The following is a 19,505-nucleotide window of genomic DNA, read 5'->3' on the forward strand; positions in this document are numbered from 1 at the left end:
TAACCTTAAGGCTACCATTATTACCAAAGGACACATTACCTCTATTTTTGTTTTGAATGGTAGAAAATAGTGACTTGTCCCCGGTCATGTGCTTGGAGCATCCACTATCAACAAACCAAGTTGATAGACGCTCCCCCTTTACCAATGCCTACAAGACACGAAAGATAGATGTTTTAGGTACCCAAATCTTGGGACCTAATGCATCTACAATGGAAGACTTAGGCACCCATGCCTTTGTTACCTTCTTCCTAGTCTCATGAACCCTAGAAACATGCGATCTATGAAATTGGGTTCTTGACACTAAAGAAATAAAGCTAAACTCCTTAGGTTGGTATCCTAATCTAGTCTTGTTGTAGACCGCCCTTTGGGCATTTAGAATCATGTCTAGGGTTTAGAGCTAGTTGAGAATTTTTCAAGCATTTTCTTGAGTTTCTCAACCTCACCCTTCAAGGCCTTGTTCTCATCCTCAAGGACCTCTAGATGTAGGTCATCAACCTCATCTTCCCTAAGGGCCCTCAAGTTTTCTACTTCTTCTTTTAATGATTTATTTTCTGTTTTTGATTTTTTAAGCAAGGTAGACAAATGTGTAATAGTCTTATAGCATTTTTCTAAGTGAGAAGAGGTTACCTCTTCATCATCCGAAGATGATGAAGCCGCGGCTGAAGTGCTTGAGTCATCACTCTCGGACTCGGACTCGGACTCCTCCCTTGCCATGAGTGCCAATTGCCGAGTACTCTTCTCCTTCTTCTCTTCCTCCTCCGATGAGCTTGAGGAAGATTCATCCCAAGTGGCCTTGAGAGCTTTCTTCTTCTTGGCTCTTTCCTCCTTCTTTTTGGCCCGTTCCTCCTTCTTGAGTTTTGGACACTCACTCCGGTAATGGCCTTTCTTGCTACACTCATAACATGTAACATTAGTCTTATCGATATTTTGATCATTAGGTTTACCTTTTCCTTTGTATCTTCGGCTTCTTCTCATAATTCTCCTCACGAAGTTGGCCATCTCGCTTGATGATGATCCGCCTTCATCATCAGACTCGGAGGAGGATGTAGATGAAGAAATCTCTTTCTCCTTCTTCTTTTCCCTCTTTCTTCTTCCATCCTTGTTCTTTGGTCCTGCAACTAAGGCAATACCTTTCTCTCTTTGACCTTTGTTAGCAAGTTCATGAAGTTCCATTTCACAAAAGAATTCGTCTAATTTAACAATGGAAAGATCCTTGGAAACCTTGTAGGCATCTACCATAGATGACCACAAGGCATTCCTTGGAAAGGCTTTAAGAGCGTACCTTACTAGATCGCGATTCTCCACGCGTTCATCTACGGAATGTAGACCATTGATGATTTCCTTGAACCTCCCATGTAGTTCACTTACCGTTTCGTTTTCTTTCATGGTGAGATTTTGTAGTTGATTCAAGAATAGGTCCCTCTTGGCTATCCGAGAATCTCGAGTTCCTTCTTGGAGCTCGATAAGCTTGTTCCATAAATCTTTTGCACTCGAGAATGGACCTACCTTGACGAGTTGGTCCTTGGATATCCCACATTGTAAGGTGACTACCGCCTTGGCATCGGCTTGCCCTTTACGAGTTTGTTCGGTAGACCACCTTGATGAATCGAGTTCCTTACCTTCTTCGTCCTTCGGTGGTGTGAATCCTTCCTTGACCGAGAACCACATGGAGATATCAGTCTTGAGGTAATACTCCATGCGGCTCTTCCAATACTGAAAATCTGCTCCGTCGAAATAGGGAGGACGATTGGTGCTAAATCCTTCCTTCATAGTCATCTTCTTTTGCTCTTTAGGGTGTTAATCCGAATGAAAGAGCGCCTTGCTCTGATACCACTTGTTGGGATCTTAGATGGCTAGAGGGGGGGTGAATAGTCTCTTAAAAACTTAAACACAAATTTCTACAAAGAAACTTGTTAGCACAGCGGAATTAGGAAACTAAAACAAAGAGGAAACAAGCACACTAACACACGGATTTACGAGGTTCGGGGATAACTTGCCCCTACTCCTCGGCGTGTCCGTAAGGTGGACGACCCCTTGATCTTCAGTAGATCGCACCCCGGATAAATTCCGGCTAAAGATTCTCCTTCTCGGTGGAGTAAGCTCTCCACAAAGTCTCAAGAAATATATATGTTAAAGCACAAGACTTATAGAGCTCGGTGGCAAAGAAGAATGAACTAACGCTTACAACCACGCGAGGATCAGTGGAAACAGAGAACTCACAGATAGCAGTTTCTCACCCGAGAGCTCAAGAACTTAGCACACCTCAACGATCAACAGAACGTTTTGTTTTCTTTTTTCACTTTCTTGTTGTTCTTTCCTCTCGCTTTTTACTGCTTCTTAAGCCCCTGTTCTCTGCTATCACGGATCGTGGTCAAATTGCACAGAATCATCGCTGCAGCCAATCCCTCTTCCTCCTTACCTGGTTCTCTGAACTCACTCCAATGAAATCACAGTCTTCACTGGTGTCTTCTGAGCTCGAACCAATCACCAGGAGTCAAGCGGATCGCAGCCAGATCACACCAGTAGTCGTTGATGCTTCAAATGCACCATGGGCCGCGAATCACAGCAGAAAGGCCATTTGTCGTATTTCTCTTATGGACTTAATTTGAAATTAGGCTTGGAATGATACCTGGGATCCTGCAAACTCAAAAGCTAACAGCACAGAGGGTTATATCACATGAATCAGGCAGATCAAATGCAGTGGAGGAATCGCAGAAACAGCGAACAAATCTGATTGTGTGTGGATCGGTCACCGATCCATGGACCGATCGGGACATATCTGATCGGTCGCGGCTTGTCCGATCGGTCGTGGAGACCGATCGGGCTGCAGTGGATTGGTCTCCACGACCGATCCCCGCCTTCTTCTCTTCGCAATATCTCCTGATCGGTCTCAAGACCGATCAGATTACACTGTGCTACTGAGTGTTTCTTGATCGGTCTACAGACCGATCCAGTACACTACTGAGTGTTTCTGATCGATCTGCATCGATCAGATTACACTCGCTGTGCATCGAGTGTTTCCGATCGGTCACCGCACCGATCCATGGAAACTTAGTTTCACTGGATCGGTCTGACCAATCCACATGTGCATCGGATCGGTCTGCTGACCGATCCAATGTACCATGGAATGTCCACTTAGGTCCCTCTCTAACCTAATCCGGAGAACAAACTACCGAGCCCTCTCCGACTTCGTCCGGTCCAGAGAACGAGCTACCGAGCCCTCTCTGACCTAGTCCGGAGAACGAGCTATCGAGTCCTCTCCGACTTCGTCAGGTCCAGAGAACGAGCTACCGAGCCCTCTCTGACCTAGTCCAGAGAACGAGCTCTCTCCGACTTCGTCCGGTCCAGAGAACGAGCTACCGAGCCCTCTCTGACCTAGTACGGAGAACGAGCTACCGAGCCCTCTCCGACTTCGCGTGCCAAGTTTCCAACTTGGACTTTTCCCTTCCACTTGATCAACCTTGATCATTAATCAAACCGAGTTTAATTAACATCTGATACAAACTTAAATCCGTGTCAACATCAAAACAACAGCCAGGTCAGACTGTATCAACACTTAGAATCTGTTACCTTAGAAAAGTTATTTTCAACGTTTGAAGTCCATGAATCGAGATGTGCAGATTTAAAGAAGGAGTCAAAGCACAATATTGTCCTCAAGGCGTAGATGGATGAACAAGAGTCAGAATCTTCTTTCGACGACGAGGAAATGGCGATGATGGTAAATCAATTTAAAAAGTTATTTAAATCTAGAAAAACTAACCATCTGCAGGGTAGAAAGAGAAGAAAAATCAGATGCTACCACTGCAATGAAGAAGGGCACGTTAAAGACAATTGCCCTAAATTGAAGAACAAGGACAAAGACAAGAACAAGAACCCCTTCCAAACGAACAATCACAAAAACCTGAAGGCGGCGTGGGACGAAACATCATCCGAATCAAAGATTGAGGATTTCTCTAGACTCGCGTTAATGGCAAGCTATCAAGACGAAGAAAATGAAGCAAGCTCGTTCGAAATGAGCATCGAGAGCATCGATGAAGGGGGAGCGACATCGGAAGAAAGTAACACTTCAAGGTTGAGCTACGGATAACGAGATCGACAAGATAAGTCTGGTATGATCTCTTCCTCCTAATAAGTCTTTTAAGGTTATAAAATATTTATCAAAGAATTGTTGCAAGCTAGAAAAAAAATTAAAGAGTTAAAATGAATTCTAGCAAAATCTTGTCCATTAGAAGAATTTGATAAACTAAAATTGGAAAATGATAATTTACAAAATGAAATAAAGAACCTGAAAAATCACGCATGCTTTAATGTTAGAACTCAAAATTATAATAAACTAAGCTGGCATCTTAGATTTCATAAGGGACAAATTAGAAAATTTTTAAATAAATATGTTCCTAAAAAATTCTTAATTAATCCAGCTGGAACCTATATTAGGTTCCAAAGTCTTATCTAACTTAAATTTTAATTAGACTTAGCACTTTCAGCAAGAAAATTAAATGCTTGAATTTTCTTAAGAGGCTTTGTTTAGAAAGTGGTTGTTGCTCCAATAACCAAGAAAGCCTAGTACCTCGCCATAGTCTAGAAGTCGATTAATGAAATAAAATATTTAATTGACTAACTGATAAAGCATTTAATTATAATTAAATAATGCTTTAAATAGTTATTCAATTTTTTTGTTCTTTTTAACTTAGATTTTTTTTTAAAAAAAAAAGGACTTAAAGTTTTTTTAAAAATTATTTCTAGAAAATTAGTTTTTGTAAATTTGTTTAACTTAGGAAATTATTAATAGTTTTTTATATCAAAAATTTTTTTACTTAGAAATTTTTTCTAAAATTATTTTAAGTGCTATCAACATAATTTCCAAAAGTTTCAAAGTTTTTCAAAAAACGTGATAAGCTCTTCAAAATGTTGAAAATCAATTTTTTTCAACTAAAAATTTTCCTATTTTTTTTTAAAAAAATTAACCCTTAGATTTTTTTTGGCACCCCATTTTTTGTATGATCAAAGGGGGAGAAGGGAAGATTAAGTCTAGAGGGAGGTAGTTTAACATTTTAATTTTTTTGCACTTTAATTGTAAATTTACTGCTTTTACTTTATGTTAGTTTACCCTAACTTAACTTGGGTTGCTCACATCAAAAAGGGGGAGATTGTTGGTACCCCAAGGTTGTTTTGATGTGATCAAATAAATTAAGTTAGATCCTATTGTGTTTAACCTTATGTCTAAGTGTGCAGAAACTTAGGAGCATAGGGAGTCGAGCAAAAGACGCAGCTAGTGAGAAGGACAGCACAGGAGAGAGTCGACGGGCTCGGTGCGTCTGAGGGACGAGATGCTACGGAAGAGTACGCAGGCGGATGAGAAGGAGACGCGCGGCGTTTCCGATGGACGAGATGTCGGAGCGGAAGGTTGCTCTAGAAGGCCGGAAGTTGGGTTCGGGTGAGCCCTATTCCGGATGGACGAAATCACATAAGCGAGTGGAAATACCCAGACCGAAGAAAGGGGAGCTGAATCTGGAGGCCCGGAGAGAAAGTCAACTAAAAGTTGACTTTTCCTCTTCGGGGCGCCCGGAACGATTTTGGGCGCCTGGAGCAGTCCGGACGCTCGAAACCCAAGTTTTAGCCATTTCGACGTGGTCTTTGACCATTGCATCAGGGATAAGTTTTTATCCCACTCTAGGCGTTTGGAACCCTTCTAGGCGCCCCGACCAAGGCTATAAATACAGCCTTGGTCATGGAAGCTGAAAACAACAAGCATTCTTGCAACAACACTTGTACACATCTCAATTTTTGTTTAGCTTCTTATTTTCTATTATTTCATTGCTGTAAAGAGGCTTCTCCACCTAAAGCAGAAACTAGTGTTACTCTATTCCTTGGATTAACAACTTCTCCGGTTGTAACCAAGTAAAACCTCTAAGCCTCTACTTTTCAGTTTATTTATTATGTAATGCAAGTATTATTTAATTAAGTTATTTGTCCGAGAAACGTTATTTTGTTTGATTTTGTGTAGGAGCTATTCAACCTCCCTTCTAGCTGGCTGTCAACTGTCCTACACTCAATGCTTTTCCTAGGACTCCAGAATGGACCTCGATAATCGGCGCCTACTATATCTCGAAGGATTTGGAGGTATGTACCCTAGAGGAACTCTTTTCTACTTTAGAATTACATGAAACCAGATGTACAGGTACAACAAAAGAATCAAGCTAGAATCTGGCACTAAAAGCCACAAAGAAGGATGAACCCGAATCAGACTCAGATCCGGAAGGAGACCAAGAAGCTTACATGGTAAGGAAATTTTAAAAAAAAATTAGATCTAACAAATTTAAAGAAATGGAAAGCAAAAAAATCTAAGAAATAGAAGAAAGGTTTGATGCTACTAGTGTAAAAAAGAATGATACATAAAGGAAATCTGCCCAGAACTCAAAATGGAAAAAGACAAGAGACATAAGCAAAACAAGCACAAGAATCTCAAGACCACTTGAGACGAAAGCTCATCATTCGAGTCAGAAATAGAAGTATACGCTAGACTAGAACTGATGGCTAGCTATGAAGAACAAAGTACCTCAAAAGCCAACATCGATGAAGGGGGAGCGACTTCAGATGAATGCAGCAAAGTAGGGGGAGAATAAAGCTTCAGATCTGATATGGTAAGTGAGGTATGCCTCTTACTAGCTGATTAACTTTATTTTAGCATTAAATCAATGGCAAAATCAATGTGCAAATTGAAAACTAAAAATGATAAATTAAAAAATAAAAATTTAGAAATATAAAGAACCTTAGTAAGATCATGCTTAATAGAGGATCTAAATAAGTTCAAAATTAAAAATGCTAATTTAAAATAACAAATAGAAAATTTAAAATATTCAATTTTTTTTTATTCAAATTTTTGGAATTATAAAGGATTAAATTGGTATTATAGATTTCACAAGGGTCAAACCAAAAAAATAAAGAAAACATACATCCATAGAAAATATTTAATTAACTGAGTAAGAAGGAGTCTATATTGGGTTTCAAAATCATACTTAGTTTAATTTGTGCATATTTCTAATTTTAATTTAATATCTACCTTTTAATTGCGTATGCTAAAATAAATTCCTTTGTAAAATTTTTATTCAAAATTAATTAGTTATTGATTTTTCCGAAAAAAGGACTTAATTTCCTATCTATAGAAAAATTTTCAATTTTTTTTAACCATTGTCTTATTTTTTTATAATTTTCAATTTAATAAAAAAAATATATTTTGCAAAGTTATTTTTATAAAATATATTTTTTGGTAAAAACTTATAATATTCTTTGTCTAACAAACTATTTTTGAAATATCTTGATAAATTGTTTAGATAAATGCTAACTTTTAAAATAAAAAAAAATTCTTAGAATACTTAATTTTTTAAAATATAATTTTTCTGTAAATATATGTACACATTTCTATTCTAAAAAAATTTCTCAAGAATTTTTGAACCTCTAAACTATTTTTGAGTATTTTTTTAATTTATCCTTTTATAGTAAATAAATCATTATTGTTTTAATTAATGTTATTTTCTTATGAAAATTTAATTATTACTCTCGATGTGTCTTATCTACTTTTATAAAAAAAATTCATAACTTTTCAATAAATAAAACATTTTTTAGAATTCTTTTTATTTGAAATTACTTTTTAATCAAAAACAGAATTTCAAGTATAACTTGTTCAAAAGTTTTCCTAAGTATAAGTCACTAGTTTTAATTTTTAAGTATAAATTTCTTAGACTTTAATTTCAACTTAATTTAGTAAGAAACTCCTATTTTTAATATGATCAAAGAGGGAGAGTTACAAGTTATGTTTAAAGGGAGGTATATTTCTCAAAATATTACATATTTACTATTTTATTTCATTTAATATCTTTAATTTAGTATCTTATTTTAACCGTAACTTAACTTAGGTTGATCTACATCAAAAAGGGAGAGATTGTAAGTACCTCGTAATGATTTTGATGTGATCAATCAAGTCAAGTTAGGTCCTATTATTATTTTGATATTCTGTGTCTAAGTGTATAGAAACTAAGGAGCACAGGAAGTCGAGCGAAAAACGCAGCTAGCGAGAAGGATAACACGGGAGAGAGTCGACGGGCTTGGTGAGTCCGAGGGATGAGATGCTGTGGAAGAGTATGCTAGTGGATGAGAAGGAGGCACGCAACATTTTCGAGGGACGAGAAGCCTAAGCGGAAGATTGCTCGTGAAGGTCGGAAAATAAGTTTTGATGAGCCCTATTCCAGATCGTCGAAATCACCCCACCGAAAAGAACCAGAGCAAGAGCCCAAACCAAAAGTCAACACAAAAGTTGACTTTAGTTTGGGCGCCTGAACACCAATTGTGTGTGTTGCAGAATTATTTACCAACATAGTTATCTTCGAATTATCTACGTCCCAAACATCAAGAGAAATTGTGTAATCTTCAGCCATGGGGTTTGAAGGCTTAACACAAACACCTATAACATAGGCTCATATCGATTTACCCTGTAAAAAAGTCATTATAACATACCTCCAATATGAATAATTTTTCTCATTCAATTGAACACTAACCAACTAAAGAGAGTCAACCTTACAACCAACCATGATTATCATACGAACCAACTCACAAATAATCACCAAATTAAAACCGGGTGTGACACAAAGCCAACGAAACATCAGCAAAATCTGTACGAACACACTTCGAACAAATCCATGGCTAGCTCTGATACCATGTGAAAGTTTTGAGAAGAGGAAAATATAGCCGTCTTATTAAAACAAAAGTATATCTTGAGAAACAGAAAAGAAAAAAAAGATAAAAAGATATAAATAAATAATTTTAATAAATATATATAATCTAACAGATAACATGGTTATGATTTATCTCAAAGAAAGACAAGTTTAATTTGATCAAGTAGATATTTTTTGAGGCCATTGATATTATCAATTTTTAGCTTACAGAGTAGTTAGTATAGGATTCGTAATAAGCGAGATAATTACTAGTTCTATGATCTCTTAGTTGAGTGATAAATTAAATAAATTCTATAAAAAATAAAGTTCAAATTCATATAATAATATTATTAGAAGAAATTTAATCTCGTCATTGTGAAACTTGGAATTCATATCAATACTTCGAAAAAAGAGTTGTATTAGATAATTGTCAAGTTGAGTGATAAAACAAGTTAAATTTTTTAAAAATAAAGTTCAAATTCATATAGCAATATTATTAGAAGAAATTTAATCTCGTCATTATTTTTTTCTAAAATAAAAGGTAATCTCACATTTAATATGTTTACCTACCGTCTAAGATAGAAAGCAAAAAAATAATGCTCAAATTTCTTTATACAATAATGATGCTGTTCATAATACATTTTCAAGGTGGTTTTGAAAAGATCATATCATCTGTCTTAAAATTTTTATGTCCTCGTGTTTCCTCATCAATTGAATGGATTAGATTATATTTCAAGGATGTAGTGCACATTATAAAAATATCATTATCATCTGATCGACAAAAGAACACTAAAATCTTAGGACAAAAGATCTAATTTAAATTTTGAAGAGTGAATAATCATCAAATGGTCCTCATTTTATAAAAGTCATTAAATGGACAGCTCACCATAAAGAATGCTCTGATTTTCAATGCTACTGTACCAACTAAAATTAATTGCTATAACGTGTATATAACGTGTAGCAATTCCCCATAGCTACTACAAATTGATAAAATATGACATTTTACTTTAATCAAAATTATTATATAATAAAATATTATTATATCAAAATTTTATTTATCAATTTAGTTAAAATTGATTAAACTTCGTCAAAATTATTTTAACTTGGTTAAAATTAATTTAAAATTTTTATAGCAACTATTTAGTAGGATTTACAAATTACAATGTTGTATTAATTGTTACTATTTATATAACTGTTATATAATTATAGTAGTTATTTATTAGCTGTCATAATATTACAATTGTGTATAGCTAGATAGTTGCTATAAAAATTTTAAAGTAATTTTAGCAAGTTAAAATGATTTTGATTAGGGTAAAATATATTTTATCATTTTACAGCTGTTATAAGCTCGAAGTAAGGGAATTCTCGAAATAAAACATACGATGGAGCGCTTATTTGATGATCGATTTTTATAACATGAAGTGCTCTTTTTTTATTGTTATACTAATTTATTTGTGAAGAATGATTTTTCTCTGATGTATGCACGAGTAAACAATACAAACAATATATATATTTTTGTTTGTTAGCTAGAATTATTTTTCTCAAAAAGTCAAATGAATGCATGAATTATGACAATACAAGTAACAAATATAAAGAGCTCTTCCTATTGTTGAAAATTATTTTGGCATGTTTTTCTTTTTCTAGGGAGAATTTTTATTTTCTTTCAACCTATCAAAAAAACTTATAGTGGAATTTTCTGAAAACAAAATATTTGGACTTCAGTAATTTGCATGTCAAAGTTCCCGTCGACTTTTGTCCGAGTTCAATGCACGCAGTCAAACGTTCAAGTTTTCAACGCGTGCATGGTAACAATTTACGTAAGCAAATGTAGGCGCCCGCATAATTGGTTCCCATAGGTGATTTTTTTTCTTTCAAAAATTAGTTATGAAGTAATTTAAAAGTTTTTTTTTTGGGAAAAAAAGGAATTTAAGTTATTAGTTTAGTTGAGTGATTGGAGTTCTAGTTCTCGTTGGCTTTTGTACGAGTTCAATGCACGCAGTCAAAAATCCGAGTTATCAACGCGTGCATGCGAACAATTAACGTAAGCAGATGTAGGCGCCCGCATAATTGGTTTCCCATATGTGATTTTCTTTTTTCTTTTAAAAATTAGTCATGAAGTAATTTAAAAGTTTTTTTTATTAAAAAGGAATTTAATTTAATAGTTTAGTTGAATGATTGGAGTTCTAGTTTGCTTTCACTCGGACCGTAATTCGCTATTGCATTGTCTCTTTTCGTTTAGACAGCAAGGCATAAACTACTTTGTTTCTTTTCGTTTAGACAGCAAGGCATAAACTACTTTGTTTCTTTTCGTTTAGACAGCAAGGCATAAACTACTTTGTTACTCCATCTCGTTTTTTCAACTCAATTACTTAATGCATGAATCATATTATTCAATTGGTTATTACTTGAATGCGACATTTATTTGGAACCAGGTCTCCTTGTCCTTTTTTTGTAGACTAAGGAATGAATCACTAATAATTATGATTGGATCATGATCATGATCCGGTCACAATTAATTACGATTTCTTCCTACATTCACCATCCTCTCCATATTATAGTTTGGTTTGGAGAGAGCGACCGGAGGCCGTCTGAAGGCCACCGGTGGTGGACAAGTAGCCAGATTGTTGAACGCTGAGCGAGGATGGCCTCCAGATGACCTCTGGCCGTCCTCTCCGAATCAAACTATAATCTGGAAAGGATGATGAATCTAAGAAAAGATCATAATCAATTATGATCTTGATCTCATCATAATTATGAGTAATCCATCTCTTGATTAAAAAAAATAAGGAGTAGGAGATCTGCTCCCCGCTTATTCCTTCCTCTCGTCCCTTCTTTTCCACTCTTCTCTGTTTTTTGTTTTTTGTTTTTTGTTTTTTGTTTTTCACGATAGATTTTTCTCAACCGTAAAATTTTTTTCGCTCTTCTATACACCTAATAGAGTGAAGAGATCATCATAGGCACTTTTAGGAGAACGAATCCTTTATAATACAACTAATAATTATTCGTATATTACCTATTTCTCATTTCCTCTCAATATGTCCCACGAACCGCACTATAAGTTAACTCACAAGTTGCATCTACTAATAGAATTTATTAATGTGAATATAATTAAAGTTATAAGACATGATTTCTATTAATTTAGGATATGTTACCTAGAGTCTAAAAATAAATTCAGGAGGACTATAGAGTTTAAAATAAAAAACTCTAGTCCATACTTTGATATGAGATAGAGATGAAAGTTCGGTTTAATGTATTAGTTTAACTTAAATATATTGTCAAATATAAAAAAGAAGAAGATTGTTGGTATAATTATCCTTAGGTCAAGGTTGGCTAGCTTAGCTAAGCTTGAGTTAACTTGAGCTTGAATTTCAATATTTGACAATATACGAGAGAGAATTCAAATCGAAAAGTAGTTCAAACAGTGTCCATATAAAAGAGAGTTCATCTAGGGTTTTCGCCGTCGATTCTTGGGACGTTGAGGAAGAAGTGCTGCTGCATTTTCAACCGATCAAGCGACATTTCCACGCAACAAGATAGCAAGTTACGGAAATCTCCTTGTAAAGCGTTTACTTTCATTTTCGCTTGTATTCTTATTGTATTTCTTGTGTTCGAAATTATACGAGGCTTTTTCGCCTCTGGAAAGTTTCCGAGAATGAGTGTGTTCATAGTGGAGCGATGTGCATGGTGTGGATCCTTGAATTAATCACCTTAAGGAAGTGGAGACCAAGTAAATCGGAGATGTTAGCGTTATGGAGTCTTTGCTTCAAGTTTCAGCTGCAAGTCATCATCGAAGAAGCGAACAACGCTATTCCCCCTCTAGATCTCTACGTGTCCTAACAAATAGTATCAAAATGAGACCACTCTTCTTTGAACTAGTCATCGAAAAGAGCAACAAACTAGAGGAAGAAGAAGTTGAAAGTTCAAAACCCTAAATTTCAATAAGTCAAAGGACTTATCGTCAAAGGAACTCAACTTCGAAATGAATTTCGAAGATAAATTTGGATTTGACATCCGAGCACCTCCATTATTCTGAATGGGAAGCTTTGACATAAAGAAATCAAGAATGGAGGGTTTCTTGATAATGGACATAGAGCAATAGTTTGCTCTAATGGAGAATTTTAAATCTCCAACAGATTCAAGAGCAAATGGAAAGAGGAGCAAATCAAGAAATGTGAGACTAATAATAAGATAACCAAAATATTGGTTAATTTATTATCAAGCATCATCATGTGCAAAATTTGGAGAATATTAAGATGTCAATGAGTTATGAAGTAAGTTGGCAAAACTTCATGAAGATATATCCAACCTCAGTGCAAAATAAAGCTAAATCCAAAGAGAAAAACTCATTAAATCAAGAATAAGAAGTTTCGGAGATTAATCTAGTGAGTGAAGTCAGACAATTGAAAATCTCAGTGAATGAAGCTAGGTAGATGAAAGTCCTAGTGAGTGAAGTCGGGTAAAAGTCCTAGTGAGTGAAGCTAGGCAGAAGGAAATGTTGGTGAGTGAAGCCAGGTGAAAGTCCTAGTGAGTAAAGTCAGGCAGAAGGAAATCCTGATGAGTGAAGTCAGGTGAAAGAACTAGTGAATGAAGTTAGGCAGAAAGAAATCCTGGTGAGTGAAGTCAGGTGAAAGTACTAGTGAATAAAGCTACGAAGAAGGAAATCCTGGTGAGTGAAGTCAGGTGAAAAGCCCTATGAGTAGAGTTAAGCAGTGAGGAAGTCCTGGTGAGTAAAGCTAAGCAATTGGAAATCTAGGTGGGTCAAGGTTGACCAACATCTGGTTTTTGAAAGTCCAAGTGGATCATAGAGGATCGGACACTTGGCATGAGACGAAAAATTCAAGTGGATCAAGGTTGACCAGATACTTGGCACGAGGAGGTAAGTCCAAATGGGTCAAAGTTTAACCAGACACTTGGCACAAGGAGAAAAGTCCAAGTGGGTCAAAGGATTACCGAACACTTGGTGAAAGAGCCTCAACAGTTCATGGTTGACCAGATGTTGGGTAAAGGAACTCCATACTTTGGTTTAAAAGTTAGGGTTTGGGAATCAATTAAGGTAATCGATTACCGTAGCTTAAGCGATTAGAGTAATTGCTTAAACTCTTTTTCGCGAGTGCATAGAAAGATGCCTAATCGATTAAGCTAATTGATTAGGCACATCTTAAACGATTAGAGCAATCACTTAAGAAGTCCTCTGTGTGAAACAGAAGCTGTGTAAGCGATTAAGTAGGAAAGTTTTCCTGCTTAATCGCTTACGACCTATTCTCGCTCAAACAGAAAGGTTCTTAATCGATTCAGCTAATTGATTAAGAACACTTAAACGATTAGAGTAATCACCTAAGGTTAAAAATATAGTCATTGTGCGACCGATAAAAGGGTTCGTGTGCACTGCTCATGGCATCTCTTCTCATCCACTCTCTTCACCAAGCACAGATCTTCACACCAGTTCTTGGAAACTTCTTGGAGACAAGAGTTGTTGCACTTCCAAGGTTCAAGAGGTGTCCAAAAGCGAGAAGCAAACAAACAAGGGTTTCTTCATTGTAAATCTTGTAAGATTTCATTTGTAACAGCTTGTATCTTACTCTTCTTGTATCTACTGTGTGTAAGTTTGTATGAGGCTTCTCCGCCTCCAGAGTGTTTCCGAGAATGAGTATTTTATAATGGATGAGTGAGGGTCGGATCCTTGGATTAGTCACCTCTTCTTGAGGTGGATACCAAGTAAATCTTTAGCGTTAGCATTTGCTTGAGTGTTTTCCGCTACAACAACTTATCGAAGCGAACGGAGCTAATCACTTCCCCCCTAACTCCCGAAGTGATCCAATGAGTGGTATCAGAGTGAGACCGCTCTTCACCAGACTCATCGCCGGAAAGGAGAACGAGCTAGAGGAAGAATAAGAAGTTGAAGTCCTAATGTCAACAAAGTCAAAGACTTCATCAAAAGAGCTCAACTTTAAGATGGATTTTTTAGATGGACTCAGATATGACACAAGGGTACCTCCACCATTTAAGCGTCAAGCTTCGATCTTTGGAAATCAAGGATCGAGAATTTCTTTATGATGGACATAGAACAATAGTTTGCTCTAATGGAGGACTTTGAAGCTCCAAAGAATTGTAAAGGCCAAATTCTCAAGCAAAGTAATTGGAGCAAGGAGCAAATGCAAATATGCGAGGCAAATAATAAGAAACCAAAATTTTAGTTAATTTATTGTCAAGCACAATTATATGCAAGATTAGGGATTACAAAGATACCAAAGAGCTTTGGCGTAAATTGACAAAGATTCATGAAGAACCCTCCACTACACCAAATCAAGAAGAAGAGGACTCCGAAGTTGAGAGATGCTCAACATTGGAAGAAGAAGAAGAAGGTCCATCCTTAATGGAGTGTAACGATTAAGGCAAAGAGAGAGTATACTCTTTGTTTCATGTGCATAAGGATGAAGAGGCATCCACCTCTAGGATTGACGGAGAACGTCATTTGTTGATATCGGAGTAAGAAGAGGCTTCTACCTCCGGATCAAATGAAGAGGAAGATTATGTCACCTCCAAAAATTAAGAAAAATCAAATGAAAGATCATGTACCACCCCTATAAGCAAAGGTATAACAAATTCAATTGGTAATAATAAAAGTCATATCATTTGCTTTGAGTGTAGGAAACATAAGCATTACAAAGTGCCCTAAGTTGACCAAGAAAAAGGATCAAATGACACCAAAGGCTTAGGTGAAGCCAAAGGAGGTCGGTCCCATGATACGCAAATTGGTCCCGTGATACGCAAAGGCAAGGAGCACATTGTATATTTCTCTTGCAAACAAAATGAGAATTATTAGAGTCAATGTCCAAAAGGAAAGAATCCGACCAGAGTCAAAGAAGGAAGCTCAAGTCGAAGGGGAGCTTCTATGGGGAAATCCAATGTATCATTTATTGAACAAATTCCTTTGACCCATGATAAAAAACATGCTAGTTCAAAGTTATATCATTTTAATGCAATTTATCATGAAAATAGGAAGCATGATAGTGTTGGGTCATTTCGGAGCTAGAAGGGGGGAGAGTGAATAGCTCGTCACGCTTTGTTGATGAAGATGTGCATAGATAAACTCAACGCAAAGCTCTCCAATGCTAACAAGATGAATTTACTTGGTATCCACATCAAATAAGGTAACTAATCTAAGGATCCGACCCTCTCTCACACATCAACCATCAAATATACTCCTTCTCAAAAATAATCCGAAGACAGAGAAGCCTAGTACAAGCTCCCAATACAGAAATACAAGAAGAAGAAAAAGAAGTTAATACAATAATAAATCTTACAAGATTTACAACATGAAACCCTAGCTTACTTCTTCTTGTTTGGGAAAGCCTCTTGACCTTGGAAGTGCAGTAGCACTTGTCTCCAAGAAGCCTCAAGAACTGGCGGTGATGTCTGCGTGAGCTCGGTGAAGAAGATCGGAGAGGAGTATTGTCGAGAGAAATGAAACAGTACACGTGAACGCCTTTTATCGGGTTGATAACGACTAGTTTTTCAAGCTTAATTGATTACCCTAATCAATTAAGCCTTCCTAATCGATTAGACCAATCGATTAGGAAGCCTTCTATTCGCGCGAGAATAGTCCGTAAGCGATTAAGCTTCCCTGCTTAATCGCTTACCAAACTCTCTGTATATTTATGAAATTCAGGCTTAATCGATTGTCATAATCAATTAAGCATTCATAATCGATTGACCTAATCGATTACGAACCTCTCTGTGTATTTCGTAAAAACTACTTAATCGATTACTTTAATTGATTAAACTTCAGTAATCGACTAACCTAGTCGATTACCAAACCCTAACTTCCAAACCAAAGTCTAGGGTTCCTTTACCCAACATCTGTTCAACCGTGACCTGTTGAGACTTTTCATTGCCTATATCTGGTCAACCTTGACCTGTTGGGACTTCTTCACCAAGTGTCCAGTCAATCCTTTAACCCACTTGGACTTTTCTCCTTGTGTCAAGTATCCGATCAATCCTTTGGCCCACTTGGACTTTTCCCATTGTATCAAGTATTCGGTCAATCCTTTGAACTACTTGGACTTCCAATCATAAGGTGTTTGGTCAATCTTGACTCACCTAGATTTCCACATATCTGGTTCCACTCACCAGGATTGTCACACTACCTAACTTCACTCACTAAAACTTTTACCTGGTTTCACTCACTAGAATTTTTCTTTTACCTAGCTTCACTCACTATGGCTTTTCACCTGCCTTCACTCACTAGGATTTTCTAACTGTCTGGCTTCACTCACCAGGACTTCTCATCTACCTAGCTTCACTCACTAAGGCTTTTCACCTGACTTCACTCACCAGGATTATTGTTGGGGCTGAAAATTGACCAGCTGAAAATTGACATATACTGATTATATGTAGGACCAGTTGAGAATTGACATATATATTTGTTGGGATCTTAGATGGCTAGAGGGGGGGGTGAATAGCCTCTTAAAAACTTAAACAAAAATTTCTACAAAAAACTTGTTAGCAGAGCGGAATTAGAAAACTAAAACAAGAAGGAAACAAGCACACTAACACACTGATTTACGAGGTTCGGGGATAACTTGTCCCTACTCCTCGGCGTGTCCGTAAGGTGGACGAGCCCTTGATCTTCGGTAGATCACACCCCGGATGACTCCGGCTAATGAAACTCTCCTTCTCGGTGGAGTAACCTCTCCACAAAGTCTCAAGAAATATATATGTTAAAGCACAAGACTTACAGAGCTCGGTGGCAAAGAAGAATGAACTAAAGCTTACAACCATGCGAGGATCAGTGGAAACAGAGAATTTCAGCAGACAGCAGTTTCTCACCCGAGAGTTCAAGAACTTAGCACACCACAACGATCAACAGAACGTTTTTCACTTTCTTACTTTCTTGTTCTTTTCTCTCGCTTTTTACTGCTTCTTAAGCCCCTGTCTTCCGCTGTCACGGATCGTGGTCAAACTGCACAGAATCATCGCTGTAGCCAATCCCTCTTCCTCCTTACCTGGTTCTCTGAACTCACACCAATGAAATCACAGTCTTCACTGGTGTCTTCTGAGCTCGAACCAATCACTAGGAGTCAAGCGGATCGCAGCCAGATCACACCAGTAGCCGTTGTTGCTTCAAATGCACCATGCGACGCGAATCACAGCAGAAAGGCCATTTGTCGTATTCCTCTTATGGACTTAATTTGAAATTAAGCACGGAATGATACCTGTGATCCTGCAAACTCAAAAGCTAATAGCACAGAGGGTTATATGAATCAGGCAGATCAAATGCAGTGGAGGAATCGCAGAAACAAAACTGATTGTGTGTGTGGATCGGTCACCAGACAGATCCATGGACCGATCAGGACATATCCTGATAGGTCCACCGCTTGTCTGATCGGTCGTGGAGACCGATCAGGCTTCAGGTGGATCGGTCTCCACGACCGATCCATGCCTTCTTCTCTTCGCAATACCATCTCCTGATCGGTCCAAGGACCGATCGACACACTCAAGCTTCGAGTGTTTCGATCGGTCACCGGACGATCCATGGAAACTTCAGCCATTTCGGATCGGCCGACCGATCCAGCATCTTATGATCGGATCGACCGATCCAATGTACCATGGAATGTCCACTTAGGTCCCTCTCTGACCTATTCGGTCCGAGAACGAGCTCCCGAGCCCTCTCGACCTAGTCCGAGAACGAGGCGGTGTCGAGCCCTCTCGGGCCGTCGGTCCAGAACGAGCTAGAGCCCTCTCCCTAGTCAGGAACGAGCTACAGGCCCTCTCCGACTTTGTCAGGTCGAGAACGAGCTACCGAGCCCTCTCCGACTTCGGGTCCGGAGAACGAGCTCACCGAGCTCCCGGGCTAGCGAGCTACCAAGCCCTCTCCGACTTGGCGTGCAAGTTTCCAACTTGGACTTTTCCTTCCACTGATCAACCTTGATCATTAATCAAACCGAGTTTAATTAACATCTGATACAAAATTAAATCCGTGTCAACATCAAAACAACAGCCAGGTCAGACTGTATCAACAATCTCCCCCTTTTTGTTGTTTGACAACACGATTTAAATTTAGATCAGAAATGTTCTTATTTTCATAATTTTAGGGGAATCAAGATCCTCCCCCTAAGATGGATACACCACTAAGTCAATAACAGGAATCAAGATCCTTCCCGTTATCTTCTCCCCTAAAATCAAGCCTTCATACATCTCTAAACTTAGGTATCCTCTCCCCCTTTGTCAAACACCGAAAAGGTGCAAATGAGGTTACAAAACTCAAAAGGCTCCCCCTTAACCCATACTGTCTTGCACCTAGAGTTCCCTCTAAGTGTATAATATGACAGTAAGAAAGAGATAAAATACAATCAAGTCATGGCATAGGAACAGCATATTAATAGTCAATAGGAAATGACACATAAAGAAAAACAGGAAAATGAGCAGCATAAATAGATGAAATAAGCAAATATCCAGGTCATACAAAAATATCCAACAGAATAGCATCCAAAATACAGACAGTCAAACAGAATGTATCAATCAATTTCCTCAACACGAGGAACATCATCATCCGCGGGAGGCACGTAACCCTGAGGCGGCATGCTGGAGCTCGAAGGTGGATGGCCCGAGTAACGCTGCGGAGGTGGGTAGTTGGCCATCCAGCCCAGAAGTAGCTGCTGCGTCACCAGCTGCTGACTGCGCAAGTCATCGTAGCGCTCAGCAGCCAGTAGCTCATCGTGTCGATCAAAGCGACTCTCCAGCTCGGCGATCTGCCAGCGCAGATCAGGATCGGCCTCTCCATCGTCAGCAGCAGGA

The sequence above is a fragment of the Zingiber officinale genome, chromosome 3B (genome assembly GCF_018446385.1).
Source record: "Zingiber officinale cultivar Zhangliang chromosome 3B, Zo_v1.1, whole genome shotgun sequence".
Taxonomy (NCBI): Eukaryota; Viridiplantae; Streptophyta; class Magnoliopsida; order Zingiberales; family Zingiberaceae; genus Zingiber; species Zingiber officinale.